The sequence below is a fragment of the Diceros bicornis genome, chromosome 9 (assembly GCF_020826845.1).
Source record: "Diceros bicornis minor isolate mBicDic1 chromosome 9, mDicBic1.mat.cur, whole genome shotgun sequence".
Classification (NCBI taxonomy): domain Eukaryota; kingdom Metazoa; phylum Chordata; class Mammalia; order Perissodactyla; family Rhinocerotidae; genus Diceros; species Diceros bicornis.
Window position 1 is genome coordinate 29028298 of NC_080748.1, and position 8635 is coordinate 29036932.

Sequence of the window (8635 nt, forward strand, 5' to 3'; positions counted from 1 at the left end):
GATCACTCTGAGTTCCCATCAGCAATATATGAGAGTTCCAGTTTGCTCTACTTCCTTGTCAACAGTTGGTATCACCAGTTTTTTAAATTTTAGTCATTCTAACAGGTGTGTAAAATCAGCTCAATGTGATTTTAACTTGCATTTCCCTGGTGACTGATGATGATGTTCTTATTTGCCATTCATTTATCCTCTTTGGTGAAGTACCTTTTCAATTCTTCTGTCCATTTTTGCAAACTTTTCTTATTTTGGTGTTCTTTATATATTCTGGAAACAAGTTTTTTATCAGATGTTTATTTTGCAAATATTTTGTCTCAGTGTTTGGTTCACTTTTCATTTTCTTAGTAGTGTCTTTTGAAGAGCAAAAGGCCCAGAAGGTATAAGCAAACTGCTTGAGCAAATAGCTCAGACCTCCAAGTGATGCAGTATCCCTCCATCAGCTCACATCTATGGCTGTATGGGGGTCTTGAATGATCAAATGAAGGAGGAGGAGCAAGCCCGGTCTTGGGTTATGAATGATTTAGGTTGGTGTCGTACAAGCCAAAAATGGGTGGTGGCTGCATTACAGCTTTACTCAGGAGTGGCACTTAAAGACAGTGGGGAGGGAAATCTCAATGGGCAGAGTGTTTGGGATGGTTTACCCAGTCATCCATTTTGTGGAGAAGTGACCTAAAGGTACAGTATACAGCTAGAATATATTTTAAACCTTATGGGCGGTGGTAAATAGCCTACCTCTCTGGTCAGGATTCTAAAAGGAAAAAGACGGGAAGGTTGGAGACAAGGAGATCTGAGGTATGTTGGGAGACAATTGTCCGTGGGTCTCTCACGCTTCTTGTGAGCAGAGACACTCACAGCCCCTGCAAGGATGGAGGCAGCATCCTCCATGACATAGTATATTCATTCAATCATTGACCTTTTGTGACGCTATGTCTTTAGTAGGAAGAATACATGGGTCCAGGAACTAAGGGATCCTCTCACTATCACTCCCAGTGGGGTACTGGAGGACTCTGTTCTTTCTGTCCCTAAAACTCTGGGTCTGTAGGATTAGAGGTCCTGATCCTAAAGTGGGTATACTCTCACCTAGGGACACAGAAAGGGTTGCAGTGAACTACAGCTACCACCTTTGGTGTCCTTGTGTCCAGGGACCAATAGGCAAGAAAATGAGACAGCATCTTGTCACTTGTGTGTGTCTTGTTACTCCTCTGTGCAATTATGATGTGAATGGACAAGTGCAACAACCTCAACTTTAGAAGGGTATGGTTACCAGGTGCTCAGACCCCTGAAGACTGAGGGTTTGGCTCACACTACCAGATACGCCACCAAGAGCACTTGAGGTGATACCTGAAGGCAAAGGGAATTTAAAATGGATACTGAGGAAGAGAGAGGAGGAGAACCAGATGTGGCCCTGAGACCAATGACATTAATGGAGGTCGAAGCTCACTATACTAACCATCTTCTTTTAATGTTTCCCACGGGAAGAGAGACCCACCAGAGTTCTGGATGAACTGTTCCCATACTTGTGCTAAGAAATGGATCCACACAGAACAAAGGGGTAGACTATGGTAGAGATGGAAATCCTCTTCAAGAGAGGATTTATTACAAGGATTCCTGCTTTTGCCACTTCTATTCAACATAGTACTGGAAGTCTCAGCCAGAGCATTAAGGCAAGAAAAAAGAAAAGGCGTTCAAATTAGAAGAGAGAAGTAAAATTACCTCTGTTCACAGATGATGTGACCTTATATGTAGAAAACCCTAAGGATTCTGTAAAAAAAAAAAAAAAAAAAACTATTAGAAAAATAAAGGAATTCAGAAAAGTTGCAGATACAAAATCAACATGCAAAAATCAGTTGCGTGTCTATACACTAAAAATGAACAAGTTGAAAAAGAATTGAGAAAACAATTTCATTTACATTAGCATCAAAAAAGAATAAAATAATTAGGAATAAACTTAACCAAGGAGGCAAAAGACTTGTACACTGAAAACTACAAAATCCTGCTGAAGGAAATTAAGGAAGACACAAGTAAATGGAGGGATACCCCATGTTCATGGGTTGGAAGACTTAATATTGTTAAGATGTCAATATTATCCAAAGTGATCTATAGATTCAACGCAATCTCTATCAAAAATCCCAATGATGTTTTTTGCAGAAACAAAAAATTAAAAAATCTATGCTAAAATTCATATGGAAACTGAAGGGACCCCAAATAGCCAAAACAATCTTGAAAAAGAAGAACAAAAGTTGGAGATCCTACATTTCCTGATGTCAAAACTTATTACAAAGCCACAGTTATCAAAACAGTATGGTATTGGTATAAAAACAGACATATAGACCAATGGAATGTAATAGAAAATCCAGAAAAACCCTTGCACGTAGAGTCAAAAGATTTTCAACAAGGGTGCAAGCCCTTCAATGGGGAAAGAACAGTCTTTTCAACAAATAGTGTTGGGAAAACTGGATATCCACATGCAAAAGAATGAAATTAGACCCTTACCTTATACCATAAACAAAAATTAACTCAAAATGGATCAAAGACCTAAACATAAGAGATAAAACCATTAAACTCTTAGAAGGAAACATAGGTGAAAAGCTTCCTGACATTGGATTTGGCAATGATTCTTTGGATATGACAGCAAAAGCACAGGCAACAAAAGAAAATAAATTAGATAAATTGGATTTCATTAAAATTAAAACTTTTGAGGGGCCTGCCCCGTGGCCCAGTGGTTAGTTCGGCATGCTCTGCTTTGGCTGCCTGGATTTGGTTCTTTGCTGTGGACCTATGCCATTTGTTGGTGGCCATGCTGTGGTGGTGACCTACATACAAAATAGAGGAAGATTGGCAACAGATGTTAGCTCAGGGCAAATCTTCCTTGCAAAAAAAAAAAAAAAATTAAAAAAACTTAAAAAGGAATAAAATTTTGACTTGAGCTACAACATGGATGGACCTTGAGGTCATTATGCTAAGTGAAATAAGCCAGTGACCAAAAGACAAATACTATATGATTCCATTCATATGAGGAACCTAGAGTAGTCAAATTCATAGAAACAGAAAATAGAATGGTAGTTTTTAGAGGCTGGGGGAGGGGATAATGGGGAGTTAGCATTTACTAGGTACAGAATTTAAGTTGGGGGAGATGAAAAATTCAAGAAATGGATGGTGGTGATAGTTGAACAACAATGTGAATGTACTTAATGCCACTGAACTGTGCACTTAAAAATGCTAAATTATGTATATATATATACTTTTAACACATTAAAGAAAGAAAGAAAGGATTCACTGCCCAGTCATTAAGGGGTGTGTTTAGCCAACATTGTCCAGCTGTTAGCCCCTTCAGTGTTTGGATTGAGTTCACACTCTTTTCATGGTGTTCCCTACCAATGAATGTGGTCGTTGTTAGAGTCAGCAGTACAAGCCATTTTTGCCTGATGTAGAATTCGTCTAACAGCCAATCTTTGCTCCAGAGCTCCCTATTGGGCTAGCAGTCTCTGTGGCCTGTGGTCAGGTTATAGTTTGATGGTCCTCCTACCCAATATTTCTCTTTTACTTTTTCTTAACAAGTATTACTCTCCAATAAACCTTTTGCACTCCTAACTCCATCTCATTATCTGTTCCCTGGGGAACCTAACCAGCACAACCTCCTTAGAGAGGCCTTCCGTGCTCCGCTGACAAGTCTACATAAACTAAGGCTCTTGCCCTAGTCCCCTCTTTTTCTCCCATCCTACAAATTTCTACTACATAATTATATTGGTTTTCTTTATATCTCTGATCACAATTAAAAATAATATATTCTTTGTTCATTTATTACTTGTTCCTTCCCCTGTAGCCATGATACTGTAAACTCCTAGATGATAGAGGCTATTTCCTTCTTGTTAAAACAGTGAACCTAAACATAGTATAGTATCTGAGATATGCTAGGCTAGTCACTCAGTAAATATTTGTTAAATGCATGTTGCATGAATGAAGGGAGTACGTGACTTTTCAAGGTCCTTCTCCATCCTAGAGAGAAAGTATAGCTTACTAGAAAGAAAAAGGGCTTTGGAGACAGGCTTGCATTCAAATTCCTTTCCTGTCCTTTCTTTCTGTGTATTAGTTTTTGCTGCATAACAAATCACCCCACAACTTGGTAACTTGAAACAGTATCTATTTATTTAGCTTATGATTTTTAGGCTCAGCAGGATGGTCATCTCAGCTGGTCTCTGCTGAGTTCTCTCATGTATGTGTTTTCAGATGGTCGTTTGTGTGGTGACTAGATGATTTAGAATGGCCTCCCTCACTTGTCTGGTGGTTGCAGGCTGGTGGTTGCAGGCTGGTGGTTGGGACAAAAGGGACAATGGACCACATATTGTTCCTCATCCAGAAAGGTACCCTGGACTTGTTCTCAGAGCAGCATGATTCCAAAAGCAGCAAAAGGGCAAGCCCCAGTGCACTTCTCAAGCCTCTGCTTATCATATTTGTTAATGTCTCATCAGCTAAAGCAAGTCACATGGACAACTCAGATTTAAGAGTGGAGAAATAGTCTCCACTTCTTATGGGAAGATCTGCCATGTTACATTGCGGGGTATGGTTGCAGGGAGAGGAGGAATTTGTGGCCATTTTTACAATCTACCAGAGAGACCTTGGACCAGTTAGCCAACCTCAGTTTTCTCCTAAATAAAATGAGAATGATGAATACCTGTAATACCTTATAGGGTTATCGAAAGGCTTAAATGGAGCACCATAAGTAGAGGATCTCGTGTAGTAAATGCCTCATAGCAGGCATTCTATGACACCTGTCTACTAAGCTCCTAAGGATACAATGTTTTTCATCTTCATTGCATTTTTCCAGTGCTTACCACCATAGTAATTGCTCAGCAAGTGAATTCATTTTGTGATAGATTGTATAATTATTCCCAAATATTCATGGACCCCTTCCATATAAAATGACTGTATATGCCTGCCCATTGCCATGTGACTTGTAGTGTTTCCCTTGGTAGGAGTATAAGTCCCTGCCCTATCATTAGGCTTAGCCATGTCACTTCCTTTGACGATAAAAAGAGAGAGAGAGACAGAGATTACAGTATGCCAGTTCGTAGCAGAAGCTTTAAAAGCCATTACTGTTTCTCGCTAACTCAGTATTTTCCTCTGCCGTGAGAATTTTGTGTCCAGATAGAGACTGTTCCTTCAGGCTGGTTCTTTTTTGTGTGTGTGAGGAAGATCAGCCCTGAGCTAACATCCATGCCAATCCTCCTGTTTTTGCTGAGGAAGACTGGCCCCGGGCTAACATCTGTGCCTATCTTCCTCCACTTTATATGGGACGCCGCCACAGCATGGCCTGACAAGCGGTGCCTCGGTACGTGCCCGGCATCCGAACCCGGACCGCCAGCAGCAGAGCGTTTGCACTTAACCGCTAAGCCATGGGGCCGGGCCCTCAGCCTGGTTCTTAGAATGAGAAGAAATATGGAGCAGAGCTGCAGCCAATCTGCAGTCCCTAATGTGTAACGTGAATAGAAATAAACTCAGTCATGTGCGGCATAACGACGTTTCGGTCAATGACAGACCGCATCTATGATGGTGGTCTCGTAAGATCATAATGGAGCTGAAAAATGTCTATCACCTGGTGACCTCGTACCCATTGTAACATCATAGTGCAAAACATTACTCACGTGTTTGTGGTGATGCTGGTGTAAACAAACCTACTGCACTGCCAGTCATATAAAAGTATAGGACATACCATTACGTACAGTACATAATACTTCATAAGTATTATGATAATAAACTACTATGTTACTGGTTATGTATTTACTACACTATACTTTTTATCATTATTTTAGAGTGTACTCTTTCTATTTCTAAAAGAAAGTTTACTGCAAAACAGTATGCCATGTTACGCTGGTGGCAGCCTCATCTTGTGTTTACCAGGTCTCTTGGTTGCATCCTTTCTCTTGTGCTTGATTTAATCTTGTGTTGTTTTGTTCATTGTGGCCCCTAAGCACACAAAATCCACAGCTAATGTTGCCACTAAGAAGCCATGTCAAGTGATTGACCTGGAAACAAAATTAAAAGTGATTAATTATGAAAGCGGAAAATCAGTCATGGTTATTGCTCCAGTCAAGCATGTCCCATTCCACCACAGCTACAATCTTGAAGAACAAGGACAAATGACGGAAGCCATTAAAGGATCTGCTTCATTGAGGGCAATAAGACTAACAAAAATTTGAAAAGGGCTTCTATCAGATGTGGAGAAACTTCTAATGACCTGGATTAAAGACCAGACCAGAAGTATATCCCTCTCAGCACCAGGACAAACATAGCCAAAGCAAAAAGTTTATTTGCAGTCTTGAAAGAAAAGGCTGGATCCTACTACCATGTTGAATTTCCTGGTAGCTCTGGGTGGTTTAAATGATTCAAGAATTGTTATTCATTACATAAGGTGAAAGTGAGTGGTGAATCTGTGAGTGCTGATGTGAAGGCAGCTGAAAAATTTTTGGAAACTCTAAATAAGCTGATTGTAGGGAAAAATTACTTGCAAGAGTAAATATTCAATACAGATGAGACCTCCCTATTCTGGAAACAGATGCCTGAAAAGACTTTCATCCATAAAGAGGCCAAATCAATGCTAAGTTTCAAGGCTTTTAAGGACAGGATAACAGTCTTGCTTGGGGGCAATGTTACAGGCTATGAACTGAAACACTTTGTGATCTGGCACGGTGAGAACCCCAGGGCCTTCAAGCATATCAATAAGCACACACTGCCAGTGTACCACAGGAGCTATAAAAAGTCATGGATGACGGAGCTGCTCTTCCCAGATGCCCTCCTGCATTGGTATGCGAGCCAAAGGGAGAAGTAGTGTTTGGAGAATAACATACCTTTCAAGATTTTGCTTATTGTTGCTAATGCTCCCCGCCATCCTCCTTTTATTGGTGATCTTCATACCAATATCAAAGGGGTGTTTCTCCCTCCAAACACCACCACTTTGATCCAACCAGTGGTTCAAGGACGTTGTTTTAACCGGGGAAGAAGGGGTCAGATTGGTCAAAGAGATAGCGTCTTTCCTGCCCAAAGGACCACTCAGAGCAAATATCTAATAAATAAGCAATGATTGTTTATTAATAGAGGTATACAAAATTAGGCTGAGACAGCTACAGCGAAAGAAAATCAGTAAAATATGAGAATATAAGAATGGGAAATGAAAGTGACATCAAACCGGGTACTCACAACATCCACATCTTTTAGCCAGGGGAGTCCCAACAGCATGGCCAGGCGGGGAGTGCCGGTTGAGAGAAAAGATCCTGGGCAAGGCATCCCCTCCGCAGGTGAGACTCTTGCCCAGGCAATGCTAAGCAAGAGTTTTTATTTAGGATTTCCTTGAGGGCCCATATGGGAACATCTGGTGTTTCTTTTCTTTAGGTATTAGGTGTTACCTAGTGTGTACGTGCACCGTGACTCCCGGTGATTGCCTGGAGCCGACACCGATGGCCAGTCTGTGCCTGCTCCCGATGTTCCTAGAGTCTTGAGACATGAACAATTGCAGTTTGTATTGTGGGAGAAGGGCCAGTTCCCACCACAAGCCACTGCTTTGTATTTTTTCAGTGCAGATGGTTTCTGAGGGTCATGGAGTGGCCATCATGGCTTCACTCATGTCAATTCAGACTTATAGCAGCTTTTAAGGCCTACTGCTTGGTGAGGACCTTTACCTAGGCTATTGCTGCCACTGAGAAGACACTGATGCAATTCTGGAAGGATTACAACATCTGTGACTGCATCAAGAACCTTGCTTGGGCTTGGGGTGATGTCACCAAGGAGTGTATGAATGGCATCTGGAAGAAGACACTCAAGAGGTTCATCCGTGACTTCACAGGATTTGCCAAGGATGAGGAGGTCGCAAAAATCAACAAGGCTGTGGCTGAGATGGCAAACAACTTTAACCTGGGTGTGGATGAGGATGACATTGAGGAGCTTCTAGAAGTGGTTCCTGAGGAATTGACTATTGAGGAGTTGTTCGAACTGGAACAGGAACACATAGCTAAAGAAGAGGCAAGAGAAAAGGAAATTGCAGAAGAAAAAGAAGAACCTCCAAGAAAATTTACAGTGAAGGGTTTAGCAGAAGTTTTTACAGACCTTACAAGTTCCTTAAAAAGTTTGAAAACATGGACCCCAATACTGAAAGGTTTTCAGTCATAGAGAGGAATGTTCATGGTGCATTATCTGCTTACAAGAAACCTATGATGAAAAAAAAGAAAGAAACCAAGCAAACCATCATGGATGTATTTCTGAAAAGAGTGACACCTCCTCCAGAAGATTCTCAGGCAGGCCCTTCAGAAGGCACTCCAGAAGAAGGCATTGTTATTGTAGGAGATGACAACTCCATGCATGTTATTGCCCCTGAAGACCTTTTAGTGGGACAAGATGTGGAGGTGGAAGACAGTGATATTGATGATTCCGACCCTGTGTAGGCCTAGGCTAATATATGTGTTTGTGTCTCAGTTTTTAACAAAACAAGTTTAAAAAGTAAAAGAAATAAAAAATTTTAAAAATAGAAAAAAACCTTATAGAATAAGGATATAAAGAAAGAAAATATTTTTGTACATCTGTACAATATGTTTGTGTTTTAAGCTGTTATTACAAAAGAGTCAGAAAGTTTAAAAAAGTAAAAAGTTTA